General features: G+C 36.6%; 1 protein-coding gene and 6 non-coding genes across 8 annotated transcripts in view; 1 reads left to right on the plus strand and 6 right to left on the minus strand.

Annotated features, from left to right (window-relative positions):
- Positions 1 to 16,584, plus strand: part of LOC140171575 (neuronal acetylcholine receptor subunit alpha-3-like) — a 363,639-nt gene that overhangs the window by 92,574 nt on the left and 254,481 nt on the right. The window lies entirely within an intron of this gene.
- On the minus strand, positions 1,002 to 1,073 carry Trnap-agg (transfer RNA proline (anticodon AGG)). Its single transcript has one exon. It is a non-coding gene; the product is annotated as a tRNA-Pro (tRNA).
- Trnap-agg (transfer RNA proline (anticodon AGG)) lies at positions 7,232 to 7,304 on the minus strand. Its single transcript has one exon. It is a non-coding gene; the product is annotated as a tRNA-Pro (tRNA).
- Trnap-agg (transfer RNA proline (anticodon AGG)) lies at positions 10,550 to 10,621 on the minus strand. Its single transcript has one exon. It is a non-coding gene; the product is annotated as a tRNA-Pro (tRNA).
- Positions 10,882 to 10,953, minus strand: Trnap-ugg (transfer RNA proline (anticodon UGG)). The gene has a single exon. It is a non-coding gene; the product is annotated as a tRNA-Pro (tRNA).
- On the minus strand, positions 11,623 to 11,694 carry Trnap-ugg (transfer RNA proline (anticodon UGG)). The gene has a single exon. It is a non-coding gene; the product is annotated as a tRNA-Pro (tRNA).
- Positions 12,100 to 12,172, minus strand: Trnap-ugg (transfer RNA proline (anticodon UGG)). The gene has a single exon. It is a non-coding gene; the product is annotated as a tRNA-Pro (tRNA).

Raw genomic sequence — 16,584 nt, forward strand, 5'->3', positions numbered from 1 at the left:
GATGTTTGCTCAATGTAACACCTGGAGCCTACGCAAGCGCAGTATGTTCTAAGTCATTTGCATGAGTGGGAAATATGTTTATATAGACGAATCCAACAAGCCAAGTCATGGTCAGGATTTGGTCGGCCATTTTTGGGTCCCCGTAGCTCCTAACTGGTGTTGTGACTGCCCAAATGGGTGGATTAAAGCCGCTTAAAATTCGATGTTAGATTCTTTTGTGTTGTAAACTGTCATCATTCTTTTGTCTACGTGTAACACGGGTGATATAATGCAGTTTAAAATACTCTTCAAGGTTGCATCATTTCACATTTTAGGTGAGATAGCTGGGTCCCTGTCGCGGCTATGGCTGCCATTGAGGTGTAGGAATGCGTGAAATTGGATTCGTCTATACTTAACCAAGTGAATACGGCTTCATTTTTTAAATGCAATATTTAAATTAAACTAATGTCAAAATACACGCTTAATATTGGAATTATTAATTCACAATATCTAAATTTTAATATCAACGAATACATAACATTTAAAAAATAAAGGCTAATAAAGTATTAAAGTTTTCAAACTCAATTGGTAAACTTTGTTCTTCTCTGTCGTATGACTAATAATTGTTCTTCTTATTTCAAACAAAGTAGGCAAAAAAAAAAATTTCAACTGAAGAAAGACTGTTTCTTCTTTTCATTTTAATATACCTAACCCGGAGACCTAACAAGCTTTTTATATGCATTGTCAATTATCTACTTGATTGTATTGTAACAAACAAATTTATCTGTTATCGTGGTTATTGCTTTTAGACAAACTTAAATAAATTAGTGATGATTCAAGTCATACTGGTATGTCTACTAGTTTACATTCATAAAATTAGACAAAACAGACAACTATTAAAAACGCCAAAGCTGTTATATTGGACATTAGATATGAAATAAATGAAACATATTACAGGAATCAATAAAAAATGTCATAACAAAAAAAAGTTAATTTAAAAATTAACAGAAAAAGAGTAGAACGGGCTCGTCCGGGATTTGAACCCGGGACCTCTCGCACCCTAAGCGAGAATCATGCCCCTAGACCAACGAGCCACTGCTGGAATATCATTGTTACAAAACGCATCATCAAGTTAAGCTGTGAATTGGTAATAATTTGCAGGATGTTTGCTCGATGTAACACCTGGAGCCTACGCAAGCGCAGTATGTTCTTAAGTGCAATATCAGATATTTATTTAGTAGGGTTGGCCACGGTCAAAAATTTTTTTCTTGCTGAGGTGAAAGAACTTTGGTTAGAGGTTACAAAAATGCATTTCGAAAATTCAGCTGAAGTCCGTTGCCATGGCAACGGCCCGATTTGTGTTTTTTACAATTTTCGCCTATTTTGGAGCTAAAAAAGTGAAAATTGCCCTAAAAAGGGCGCCTCGTTGCCTTAATATACAAGTTGGTATTTACAAATAAATTGTACCATAAAAAAGCCCCATCCTTGTTCTATTTAAAAACGAAGTTGTGTTTAGAGATTCGTTTTCTAAATATCGATTTCGGGCCTGGCAACACTGCAAGTTTTTCAAATTTGAAAAATGCCATTTTTTACCGATTTTGGCGATACGAAAAATTAACTTTCGCGCTCACCTATGATTTTGTCGTTATGGTTATTGGTAAAACATACCTTGCCCCCAACATATATAATAAGAATAGCTTGGGGAAATTTATTTCTCTAAGGAAGGTGTTGCCAGAAAAACATACATTTTGTAAAAATACAAAATTCTCATAAAAAGAAAATATGCTGCATTTTGCCCTAGATTTTAGCACATGTGATGTAATGAGTTGTATGTAGAGTCCGTTTATCATCATAGTCAACTATTCTGAATGTTTCGAAACAATAAATGAAGTTTAATTTTAATGCGGTGTTGCCAGATGCCCAAAATTATGAAAGATACATTATGCAAAATAGCCCAAATAGGTCTAAGTTTTCATGTATGAATCTAGTCAATCCAGTCAAATCACAGTCTATTATTATAAATAATTTTAGCATAATTTTCACCTGTTTTGAATGTTTGGAAACATTAAATTGTTCATCATACAGTGTTGCCAGATGCCAAAAAGTAGAAAAGGTACAATTCTGGTTTACCCTGTGCACCCTGTGTTTTTAATACCATTTTTGGTTTACCGTGCGCACTCTATTTTCATGAAAGGACATTTTTCCAATTTGCCCCGAATTTAGTACATGTGATGTAATGAATTAATGAATTGTATGTAGAGTCACATTATCACCATGGACAACTATTCTCTATGTTTCGAAACTTTAACTTGCAGTGTTGCCAGATGCCTAAACTATGAAAAATAGGACCAGTTTTTATGTATGATAAACAATTTCTTTGATGATGCATCTAAAATACATAATAAATTATGATATGACCCCTTAAACTATTTGTTTAAACTGAAATCCTGGGGACCGTTCACGACCGTTTAGGGGGGCTGAAATTTTTGACCCTCCTAAGGGGGGGCTGAAAAAATGACCAGAAATGTTCCTGGGAAAATTGAGTTTATATGCTTTTCTATGGAGTTGACCCATAATTTTCATGTCAAAAGGGGGGGGCACTGAAATTTTTGAGGTCTGTATAGGCCCGAAAAATTTTCATGCATCATGCCCCCCCCTTACAAGTGTTTGTCAACGGTCCCCTGTTTTCAGACGAAAATTTGTATGTTGTTACAAGGAATTCAAAATAATTTTATCATCAAGGGACCCACATAGAGGAATACGACATCGATCGTGAGCCAATCTGCATTCTGTTGCCTGCAAAAGCCGAAGATCAGAATGAAATTCTGAAACGACCATGACCAGATATTTTTCTTGATTTCTTGGTAAACTTAAAACGTATTAAAAACGCCAAATTGCAGTCACAAAATTGATAATATTATATAGTAAATCACCAAAGCGAATGGTAACAAAGGTATGCGGAAACGAACTGCATATCAATAACAAAGTATGTGCCCAACGATTTGTCTTTGGCATGTCGCTTTTTTGAAATATCACCAAAAAATGTTAAATTTTGGGGAAAACACCCCAAAATTGAGAACAAACACGAACCTTCCAAAATAAATACATAATTATTCACACTCGGCGGCCCAACCACTACCTGCTGCTGTGATTTGGGGTAACTTGTTGCTTCCCCTCTTCAGATACCTGTACTTCAAGTATACCCCACGCCTGTACATCAAGAATGTCTTGTTAAACTCAAACTTATGTTCTGGGAACACTTTTTGATCAAATACCTGGTCATATAATCATGAAATTGGAACACTGGTAAAGAGTGTATGTGTATTGAAAAGATTTGAATGGCGAATTTCTTTTCCAACTTTTCAGCAATATCTGAAATGAAAATGAAAATTGGCGATACTGAGGACTTATATTAAAGTAATGAAATTACAATTTTGTTTGTAAACATGTTTACTGGAAAGTTTATGTCAATGTTAAAGTGGTTAAGGGAAGTGGAATGAGCGTTTTGAGTGTTTCGACAGCATTTTTTGTGGGACATGAGAACACATCAGACATATCGAATTGCATTCTGAATACGAAGAATGTCTTTCTGATATCAAATAATTTTCATTTTATGAAATTCACGATATAATACAAATTTTATGACAAATTATTAAAATTTGATATATTTCACATTTTGGAGATATAACAGCCTTCGAAGTAAATTTTATAAATTTAATGATATAGTCTTAAAGTGTATGTAGCTGGGAGGACAAGCCGACGATCAATTGAAAATTTTGACCTTTCATATTGAAGATATGGATTTTCCCCCAAAAGACCTTAATTTTTTTGGTGTTCAATACGAAAGGTCAAAATTTAATTGATCGTCGGCTTTTCATCCCACCTACATACACTTTAGTAGAAATCATCAGATTTATAAAGTTTACTTCGAGTACTGTTAAATATCAAAATATCAATTTTTAATGATTTGCCATAAAATGTGTATTACATTGCGAATTTCAAAAATGAAAATTATTTGATATCAGAAGGCCATTCTTCGTATTCAGGATGCAATTCGATATGTCTGATGTGCTCTAATGTCCCACAATAAATACTGTCCAAACGTTCATACCCCTTCCCTTAAGTAAAGTACAAGGTTTAAAAAGCTCTGAGATTGTATGGCATGTATGGTGTATTTTTTACAAAATCCTCCTATGTCTGCTAGTATTTGGCATCTGGCAACACTATGTTAAACATTCACAACTGACAAACAGATAGGTTAACATGGTTAAAGTGGTCATATCGTAATTTATTATAAATTAATTGTATTTTAGATGCATCATCAAAGAAATTGTTTATCATACATAAAAACTTGTCATATTTTTTTATAGTTTAGGCATCTGGCAACACTGCATTCAAATTAAAGTTTCGAAACATATAGAATAGTTGTCCATGATGATAATGACTCTACATACAATTCATTACATCACATGTACTAAATTCGGGGCAAATTACAAAAAAATCCTTTTATGAAAATATGGTGCCCAGGGGTTAACCAGAATTGTATAGATTGAAAACACAGGGTACACAGGGTAAACCAGAATTTTACATATCTTTTCTACTTTTTGGCATCTGGCAACACTGTATGATAAACTTTTTTGTTTCCAAACATTCAGAACAGGTGAAATTATGATAAAATGATTTATAATAATAGACCGTGATTTAACTGGATTGACTAGATTCATACATGAAAACTTAGACCTATTTGGCGTAATGTAGCTTTCATAATTTTCGGCATCTGGCAACACCGCATTAAAATTAAACTTCATTTATTGTTTCGAAACATTCAGAATAGTTGACCATGATGATAAACTGACTCTACATACAACTCATTACATCACATGTGCTAAATCTAGGGCAAAATGCAGCAAATTTTCTTTTTATGAGAATTTTGAATTTTTACAAAATGTATGTTTTTCTGGCAACACCTTCCTTAGAGAAATAAATTTCCCCAAGCTGTTCTTATTAGATATGTTGGGGGCAAGGTATGTTCTACCAATAACCATAACGACAAAATCCTAGGTGAGCGCAAAAGTTATTTTTTCGTATCGCCAAAATCGGTAAAAATGGCATTTTCAAATTTGAAAAACTTGCAGTGTTGCCAGATCCGAAATCAATATTTAAAAAACGAATCTCTAAACACAACTTCGTTTGTAGATAGAACAAGGATGTGGCTTTTATATGATACAATTTATTTTTAAATACCAACTTGTATATTAAGGCAACGAGACGCCCTTTTTAGGGCAATTTTCACTTTTTTAGCTCCAAAATAGGCGAAAATTGTAAAAAACACAAATCGGGCCGTTGCCATGGCAACGGACTTCAGCTGAATTTTCGAAATGCATTTTTGTAACCTCCAACCAAAGTCCTTTCACCTCAGCAAGAAAAATTTTTTTGACCGTGGCCAACCCTACTAAATAAATATCTGATATTGCACTTAAGTCATGTGCATGAGTGGGAAATATGTTTATATACTTAACCAAGTGAATACGGCTTCATTTTTAATGCAATATTTAAATTATACGAATGTCAAAATACACGCTTAATATTGGAATTATTAATTCACAATATCTAAATTTTAATATCAACGAATACATAACATAAAAAATAAAGGCTATTACACTATTAAAGTTTTCAAACTCAATTGGTAAACTTTGTTCTTCTCTGTCGTATGACTAATAATAAACTGTTCTTCTTATTTCAAACAAAGTAGGCAAAAAAAACCCCATTTCAACTGAAGAAAGACTGTTTCTTCTTTCAATTTTAATAGACCTAACCCGGAGACATAACAAGCTTTTTATATGCATATTGTCAATTATCTACTTGATTGTATTGTAACAAACAAATTAATATGTTATCGTGGTTATTGCTTTTAGACAAACTTCACTAAAAATTGATGATTCAAGTCATACTGGTATGTCTACTAGTTTACATTCATAAAATTAGACAAAACAGACAATTATTTTAATAATTATTTTAAAAAACGCTAAAGTTGTTTGCGATCATGCAAGGTTTATATTGGACATTAGAAATTACAAGAATAATGACAATGCCATAACAAACAAAAAAGGTAATTTAAAAATAAGTAGAAAAGGAGTAGAACGGGCTCGTCCGGGATTTGAACCCGGGACCTCTCGCACCCTCTCGCACCTCTCGCACCCTATGCCCCTAGACCAACGAGCCACTGTTTGAATATCATTGTTACAAAACACATTATCAAGAGCAGTGAATTTGTAATACTTTAAGGGAACTGGAATAAGCGTTTTGAACGTTTCGACAGAATTTTTGTGGGACATGAGAGCACATCAGACGTATCGAATTGCATTCTAAATACGAAGAATGTCTTTCTGATATCAAATAATTTTCATTTTATGAAATTCACGATATAATACAAATTTTATGACAAATTATTAAAATTTGATATTTTTCACATTTTGGAGATATAACAGTCCTCGAAGTAAATTTTATAAATTTAATGATATAGTCTTAAAGTGTATGTAGCTGGGAGGAAAAGCCGACGATCAATTGAAAATGTTGGCCTTTCATATTGAAGTTATGGCTGCCATTGAGGTGTAGGAATGCGTGAAATTGGATTCGTCTATACTTAACCAAGTGAATACGGCTTCATTTTTTAAATGCAATATTTAAATTAAACTAATGTCAAAATACACGCTTAATATTGGAATTATTAATTCACAATATCTAAATTTTAATATCAACGAATACATAACATTTAAAAAATAAAGGCTAATAAAGTATTAAAGTTTTCAAACTCAATTGGTAAACTTTGTTCTTCTCTGTCGTATGACTAATAATTGTTCTTCTTATTTCAAACAAAGTAGGCAAAAAAAAAATTTCAACTGAAGAAAGACTGTTTCTTCTTTTCATTTTAATATACCTAACCCGGAGACCTAACAAGCTTTTTATATGCATTGTCAATTATCTACTTGATTGTATTGTAACAAACAAATTTATCTGTTATCGTGGTTATTGCTTTTAGACAAACTTAAATAAATTAGTGATGATTCAAGTCATACTGGTATGTCTACTAGTTTACATTCATAAAATTAGACAAAACAGACAACTATTAAAAACGCCAAAGCTGTTATATTGGACATTAGATATGAAATAAATGAAACATATTACAGGAATCAATAAAAAATGTAATAACAAAAAAAAGTTAATTTAAAAATTAACAGAAAAAGAGTAGAAAGGGCTCGTCCGGGAGTTGAACCCGGGAACTCTCGCACCCTAAGCGAGAATCATGCCCCCTAGACCAACGAGCCACTGCTGGAATATCATTGTTACAAAACGCATCATCAAGTTAAGCTGTGAATTGGTAATAATTTGCAGGATGTTTGCTCGATGTAACACCTGGAGCCTACGCAAGCGCAGTATGTTCTTAAGTCATGTGCATGAGTGGGAAATATGTTTATATACTTAACCAAGTGAATACGGCTTCATTTTTAATGCAATATTTAAATTATACGAATGTCAAAATACACGCTTAATATTGGAATTATTAATTCACAATATCTAAATTTTAATATCAACGAATACATAACATAAAAAATAAAGGCTATTAAAGTATTAAAGTTTTCAAACTCAATTGGTAAACTTTGTTCTTCTCTGTCGTATGACTAATAATAAACTGTTCTTCTTATTTCAAACAAAGTAGGCAAAAAAAACCCCATTTCAACTGAAGAAAGACTGTTTCTTCTTTCAATTTTAATAGACCTAACCCGGAGACATAACAAGCTTTTTATATGCATATTGTCAATTATCTACTTGATTGTATTGTAACAAACAAATTAATATGTTATCGTGGTTATTGCTTTTAGACAAACTTCACTAAAAATTGATGATTCAAGTCATACTGGTATGTCTACTAGTTTACATTCATAAAATTAGACAAAACAGACAATTATTTTAATAATTATTTTAAAAAACGCTAAAGTTGTTTGCGATCATGCAAGGTTTATATTGGACATTAGAAATTACAAGAATAATGACAATGCCATAACAAACAAAAAAGGTAATTTAAAAATAAGTAGAAAAGGAGTAGAACGGGCTCGTCCGGGATTTGAACCCGGGACCTCTCGCACCCTTTCGCACCTCTCGCACCCTATGCCCCTAGACCAACGAGCCACTGTTTGAATATCATTGTTACAAAACACATTATCAAGAGCAGTGAATTTGTAATACTTTAAGGGAACTGGAATAAGCGTTTTGAACGTTTCGACAGAATTTTTTGTGGGACATGAGAGCACATCAGACGTATCGAATTGCATTCTAAATACGAAGAATGTCTTTCTGATTTCAAATAATTTTCATTTTATGAAATTCACGATATAATACAAATTTTATGACAAATTATTAAAATTTGATATTTTTCACATTTTGGAGATATAACAGTCCTCGAAGTAAATTTTATAAATTTAATGATATAGTCTTAAAGTGTATGTAGCTGGGAGGAAAAGCCGACGATCAATTGAAAATGTTGGCCTTTCATATTGAAGTTATGGATTTTTTTCCCCAAAAGACCTAATTTTTTTGGTGTTTAGGGAAAAAAAACATATCTTCAATACGATCGTCGGCTTTTCATCCCACCTACATACACTTTAGGTAGAAATCATCAGAAGTTTACTTCGAGTACTGTTAAATATCAAAAATATCAATTTTTAACGATTTGCCATAAAATGTGTGTTACATTGCGAATTTCAAAAAATCTAAATTATTTGATATCAGAAGGCCATTCTTCGTATTCAGAATGCAATTCGATATGTCTGATGTGCTCTAATGTCCCACAATAAATACTGTCCATACCCCTTCCCTTAAGGAAGTTTACTCAATGTAACACCTTGAGCTTACGCAAGCGCAGTATGTTCCTTAAGCCATTTGCATGAGTGGGCCATGGGTTTATACTCTTCGCCAAATCATTAAATGAATATGGTTTCAGTTTTTCAATGCAATACTAAAAATTATACTATGCAAATACACGCTTAATATTGGAATTATTAATTCACATTTTAATAACAACAAATACATAACAGTTAAAATATAAAGGATAATAAAGTATTGATGTTTTCACATTCAACTGGAAAAATTAGAAAAGATAAAAATGCGTCGATTACAGGAATAAATAGAAACACAACAAAAATGTCATAATAAGCTAAATGAAAAAAAAATTAAAAAAAATTAAGACGGGCTCGTCCGGGATTTGAACCCGGGACCTCTCGCACCCTAGACCAACGAGCCACTGCTGGTGTATCAATGTTACAAAACACGTTATCAAGTTAAACTGTGAATTGGTAATAATTTGCAGGAAATCTGCTTAATGTAACACCTTGTATGTGCCTACGAAAACGCAGTATGTTCCTTAAGTCATTTGAATGGGTGGGAAATATGTTAAATACTTCGCCAAGTGAAAATTGTTTCATTTTTTAAATGCAACAGCTATTGTACTTATGTCCAAATACACGCTTAATATTGAAATTATTAATTCACAATGTCTAAATATTAATAACAGCAAATACATAACATTTAAAAAACAAAAGATAATGAAGTATTGATGTTTTCAAATTCAACTGGAAACTTTGTTATTCTCTGTCTTTTGACTAATTGTTCTTCTTATCTCTGTTGTGACGATAATTCAGTCAATAATTGATTATTGATCATAGTGCAGAAAGCTATGATAACTATTCATCAAGTGAACGTTTTTATATCCGATTCCGTGCATCAATTGCACTGAGTGAAGCAAGGATTTGTTGCTCCGTTAATAAATTCGTCACTCCTTGCTAACCTTGTGACCGATGCAGGTCTACTCAACTTTGGTTCACGATGGATAGTTAGACTGGTAACATGATGACGATTCTAATGTCATCATGTCTTGCACGTGATTCATATTAAATTACACTACTTATGTGATGTAACTCTGGTAAGATTTTATATTAATTCATACACCTTGTATTTTGATCAGTTTAACGTAAATTCATAATAAATTCTTATACTTAATTTCTGTTTCATCTTGTTTATTTAGAGATAGTCATTCCCGTTTCCGTTCATTCCCTCATCCCATGGGACTCCAAATCTGGTACCTCGCTCTTCCTTCCCATGACTAATTCCCCAATTAAAAAGTCATAACATCTCAACAAAAAAAACCGTTTCAACTGAAGAATGACTGTTTCTTCTTTTCATTTTCATAGACCTAAGAAGCAAACTTTTTATATTCATATTGTCAGTTGTCTACTTGGTTGTATTGTAACAAACAAATTAAACTGTTATCGTGGTTATTGCTTATAGACAAACTGAACTAAACATTGATGTTTCAAGTCATACAATATGGTATGTCTACTAGTTTGCATTCATAAAAGTAGACAAAACAGACAACTATTAAAAACGCTAAAGCTGTTATATTGGACATTAGATATGAAATAAATGAAACAAATTACAGGAATAAATAAAAAAATGTATCAAAAATGACATAACAAAAAAAAAGTTAATTTAAAAATTAACAGAAAAAGAGTAGAACGGGCTCGTCTGGGATTTGAACCCGGGACCTCTCGCACCCTAAGCGAGAATCATGCCCCTAGACCAACGAGCCACTGCTGGAAACATATTGTTACAAAACACATTGTCAAGTTAAGCTGTGAATTTGTAATAATTTGCAGGAAGTTTGCTCAATGTAATAAATGAAATAGACACAAACAGGCAATTATTCAGAACGCTAAAGCTGTTTGAGGCAATGGAATGTTTATATTGGTCATTAGAAAAAAAATATCATCGATTACAGGAATAAACAACAATAACAAAAATGTCATAAGTTAAATGAAAAACTAAAAAAAATTAAAAAAAAATTAGGACGGGCTCGTCCGGGATTTGAACCCGGGAGCTCTCGCACCCAAAGCGAGAATCATGCCCCTAGACCAACGAGCCACTGCTAGAATTTAATTGTTACAAAACACATTATCAAGTTAAGTTGTGAATTTGTAATAATTTGCAGGAAGTTTGCTATTATGTAACTCCTTGAGCCTACGCAAGCGCAGTATGTTCCTTAAGGTTGGTCTGAACCCTGGAATTATGGAAACTTTCGGGCCTCATAACTGCTAAATTGTTGGTCTAAAGTATATAAAAGTATACATATTTGGAATGGCAAAGACTTGATCAGTTCATCTGTGAGGTCAAATTTGGGCCAAAATGCTCATTTTTGGCCCAAAATCCCCCAAATCGGTTTTTGGCGCACTTTTTTCCCGTACAACTTTAAAAAAATTCTAGGGCCAAAATGTTTATTTTTATTAATTTTTAAAAACTAGAATTTTGACCAACTTCACCAAAAATATTTGAAATTTGGGCGAAAATCGGGCTTTTTTATGATTTTTTTTAAATTCAGCATTTTTGACCATTTTCGGTGCAAATTTCTCGAAGTTGATTAATGAAATTAGACAAAGACAGACAATAATTCAAAACGCTAAAGCTGTTTGAGGTAATGAAATGTTCATATTTGTCATTAGAAAAGAAAAAATGCGTCGATTACAGGAATTAATAGAAATATAACAAAACTGTCATAAGTTATATGGAACATTTAAAACATGCAAAAAATAATACGGGCTCGTCCGGGATTTGAACCCGGGACCTCTCGCACCCAAAGCGAGAATCATGCCCCTAGACCAACGAGCCACTGCTGGAAACCTATTGTTACAAAACACATTGCCAAGTTAAGCTGTGAATTTGTAATAATTTGCAGGAAGTTTGCTCAATGTAACACCTTGAGTCTACGCAAGCGCAGTATTTTCCTTAAGTCATTTGCCTGAGTGGGGAATATGTTTATATACTTTGCCAGGTGAATATGGCTTCATTTTTAATGCAATACTTAAATTATACTGATGTCAAAATACACGCTTAATATTGGAATTATTAATTCACAATATCTACATTTTAATAACAATTAATACATAACATTAAAAAAATAAAGGACAATAAAATAGGTTTATATTAGTCATTAGAAACGAAAGGAAAAAATAGAAATATAACAAAAATGTTATAAGTTAAATGAAAAATAAAAAAAAATAAAAAAATAAAGACGGGCTCGTCCGGGATTTGAACCCGGGAACCTCTCGCACCCAAAGCGAGAATCATGCCCCTAGACCAACGAGCCACTGATAGAACATCATTCTTACAAAACACATTATCAAGTTAAGCCGTGAATTTATAATTAGTATAACCCAATTAAACAGTAGTTTGCAGGAAATTGCTCAATGTAACAGCTTGAACCTTAACACTTTGACGCAAGCGCAGGATAATGCTTGTGTCAGTTGCATGAGTGGGAAATATGTTTATACACTTCATCAAAAGAATGTGGCTTAATTCTTAAATGCAATTCTTAAATGTCATAATACCTTATGAAATAATAACAAAACAAACAAAAACTTAACAAAATAAAAGGTAAAGTAAAGTAAAGGAGACGATCCTGTATAAACAGTGATCGGAGTGCCCATCTCTCCTCCATGTAATGTTGCTATAGGGGGATCGCTACACTTCCTCTATAGCGAGTCTGTTACCTTCCCAGCATTTAAGAATGCCGGTACCTATTTAAACACCTGGGTGGAGAGGAGTAATCGAGATAAAGAGCCTTACTCAAGGGCACAACACGATGGCGTCGCCGGGGCTCGAACCCGCAACCTTCCGATTATGAGTCAGTGCCCGTTCCGCTAGGCCACCTTGCTCCCAAAAGGTGCTTGTCACTAATTCCATATTAATCATTTCGTAATCCCACCCGGCTTACTGTAAAAAGGATAAAGGTGCGATGATGGTTATTTAGCGCGTTAGCGCTGCTCACTAGCAAAATTGCAAATTGCGCGGTATTTGCAATTGTCTGTTTTTTCCACGTTAATAGCGCTAATATCGCCGATAGCGTGATAATAGCAAACCTCTGCTATTTCGTGCTAATTGTGGTGAACCAATTGCGCGCTATTACCAAAAGTGCTAAAACTGTTCTCGGCAAGGTAAGTGATATTAGCGCTAATATCGTTAATAGCGGCCATTAGCGTAATGCGTGCTATTAGCGCTATTAGCGTGAGTCGTGCTATTTTCATCACTAACGCTATTAGCACTCATTAGCATGTCACTTGCAAAAGTTCTAAAAATGCTCTCAATAGCGCAATGTTTGCTACTACGCTATTAGCACTAATAGTGTTAATAGCACTCATTAGCGTGAGATGCGCTATTAGCGCTAATAGCGTAATGCGTGTTATTAGCGATATTAGTGCTAATAGCGCTAATAGCACTCATTAGCATGAGATGCGCTATTAGCGCTAATAGCGTAAGGCATGCTATTAGCGCTATTAGCGCTAATACCGACATGTATGCTAATAACGATATTATAACTCATTGTATTATGTGCCAAATTGTTTATTTTCTGCGAATGGTAGACGCTATTAGCGCTAATAGCACTAATAGCACTCATTAGCGCGAGGTGCGCTATTAGCGCTAATAACGTAAGGTGTGCTACTAGCGCTATTAGTGCTAATAGCGTAGTGTGTGCTAATAGCGATATTAGCGCTCATTAGTGTATCGTTTGCAAATTTTAAAATTGACCATTTTCTACGGATGGTAGGTGCTATTAGCGCTATTAGCGCTAATAGCACTCAATAGCGTGAGATGTGCTATTAGCGCTAATAGCCTAAGGCGTGCTATTAGCGCTATTAGCGCTAATACCGACAGGTATGCTAATAACGATATTATATTTTCTACGGATGGTAGGTGCTATTAGCGCTATTAGCGCTAATATCACTCATTAGCCTGAGATGCGCCATTAGCGCTAAGGCATGCTATTAGCGCTATTAGCGCTAATACCGACAGATATGCTAATAACGATATTATGACTCATTGTATTATGTGCCAAATTGTTCATTTTCTGCGAATGGTAGACGCTGTTAGCGCTAATAGCACTAATAGCACTCATTAGCGCGAGGTGCGCTATTAGCGCTAATAGCGTAAGGTGTGCTACTAGCGCTAATAGCGTAGTGTGTGCTAATAGCGATATTAGCGCTCATCAGTGTATCGTTTGCAAATTTTAAAATTGACCATTTTCTACGGATGGTAGGTGCTAGCGCTAATAGCACTCATTAGCGTGAGATGTGCTATTAGCGCTAATAGCGTAAGGCGTGCTATTAGCGCTATTAGAGCTTATAGAGACAGGTATGCTAATAACCATTTTACAACTCATTGTATTATGTGCCAAATTGTTCACTTTCTGCAAATGGTAGACGCTATTATCTCTATTAGCGCTAATAGCGTAGTGTGTGCTAATAGCAGGGCAAGAAATTTAGAGTGACCGCTGTCCCCACCATCAGCAAAAAAACATCAAGGCCGCAGGGCCGGCAGGCCCGAGCCCGGACGACAACTAAACACTCCAAGTGAGTTCAAATATAAAAGGGCCCCGCAGGGCAATAAAGCTAGTGTGACCACTGTCCCCACCATCAACAAAAAACATCAAGGCCGCAGGGCCAGCAGGCCCAGGCCGCAGACTCCATACGACAACTTAACACTCCAAGTGAGTTCCAATATAAATAGGCCCCGCTGGGCAAGAAACTTAGTGTGACTGCTGTCACCAACATCAACAAAAAACATCAAGGCCGCAGGGCCGGCAGGCCCGAGCCCGGTGACTCCCATACGACAACTAAACACTCCAAGTGAGTTCCAATATAAAAGGGCCCCGCAGGGCAACAAAGCTAGTGTGACCAATGTCCCCACCATCAACAAAAACATCAAGGCCGCAGGGCAAGCAGGCCCGAGGCCGGAGACTCCCATACGACAACTTAAAACTCCAAGTGAGTTCCAATATAAATGGGCCCCGCAGGGCAAAAAACTTAGTATGACCACTGTCCCCACCATCAGCAACAAACATCAAGGCCGCAGGACCGGCAGGCCCGAGGCCGGTGACTCCCATACGACAACTAAACACTCCAAGTGAGTTCCAATATAAAAGGGCCCCGCAGGGAAACAAAGCTAGTGTGACCCCTATCCCCACCATCAACAAAAACATCAAGGCCGCAGGACCGGCAGGCCCGAGGCCGGTGACTCCCATACGACAACTAAACACTCCAAGTGAGTTCCAATATAAAAGGGCCCCGCAGGGCAACAAAGCTAGTGTGACCCCTGTCCCCACCATCAACAAAAAACATCAAGGCCGCAGGGCCGGCAGGCCCGAGGCCGGTGACTCCCATACGACAACTAAACACTCCAAGTGAGTTCCAATATAAAAGGGCCCCGCAGGGCAAGAAAGCTAGTGTGACCGCTGTCCCCACCATCAACAAAAATATTAAGGCCGCAGGTCCGGCAGGGCCGAGGCCGGAGACTCCCATACGACAACTAAACACTCCAAGTGAGTTCAAATATAATAAGGCCCCGCAGGGCAAGAAACTTAGTATGACCACTGTCCCCACCATCAGCAACAAACATCAAGGCCGCAGGGCCGGCAGGCCCGAGGCCGGTGACTCCCATACGACAACTAAACACTCCAAGTGAGTTCCAATATAAAAGGGCCCCGCAGGGCAACAAAGCTAGTGTGACCCCTGTCCCCACCATCAACAAAAAACATCAAGGCCGCAGGACCGGCAGGCCCGAGGCCGGAGACTCCCATACGACAACTAAATACTCCAAGTGACTTCCAATATAAAAGGGCCCCGCATGGCAAGAAACTTAGTATGACCGCTGTCCCCGCCATCAGCAACAAACATCAAGGCCGCAGAGCCGGCAGGCCCAAGGCCGGTGACTCCATACGACAACTAAACACTCCAAATGAGTTCCAATATAAAAGGGCCCCACAGGGCAAGAAATTTAGTGTGACCGCTGTCCCCAACATCAACAAAAAACATCAAGGCCGCAGGGCCGGCAGGCCCCAGGCTGGTGACTCCATACGACAACTAAACACTCCAAGTGAGTTCCAATATAAAAGGGCCCCGCAGGGCAACAAAGCTAGTGTGACCACTGGCCCCACCACCAACAAAAAACATCAAGGCCGCAGGACCGGCAGGCCCGAGGCCGGAGACTCGCATACGACAACTAAATACTCCAAGTGACTTCAAATATAAAAAGGGCCCCGCAAGGCAGGAAACTTAGTATGACCGCTGTCCCCGCCATCAGCAACAAACATCAAGGCCGCAGGCGCCAGGCCGAGGCCTACACTCTTACCCTAAACACGCTCTTCCGAGTTCCAATATAAAAGTGCCCCGCAGGGCAACAAAGGTAGTGTGACCGCTGTCCCCACCATCAACAACAAACATCAAGGCCGCAGAGCCATACGACAACTAAACACCCCAAATGAGTTCCAATATAAAAGGGCCCCACAGGGCAAGAAATTTAGTGTGACCGCTGTCCCCAACATCAACAAAAAACATCAAGGCCGCAGGGCAGGCAGGCCGGAGGCAGGGGACTCCCATACTACAACTAAACACTCCAAGTGAGTTCCAATATAAAAGGGCCCCGCAGGGAAAGAAACTTAGTATGACCGCTGTCCCCGCCATCAGCAACAAACATCAAGGCCGCAGGGCCGGCAGGCCCGAGGCC

This window comes from Amphiura filiformis, chromosome 15 (assembly GCF_039555335.1).
Source record: "Amphiura filiformis chromosome 15, Afil_fr2py, whole genome shotgun sequence".
NCBI lineage: Eukaryota > Metazoa > Echinodermata > Ophiuroidea > Amphilepidida > Amphiuridae > Amphiura > Amphiura filiformis.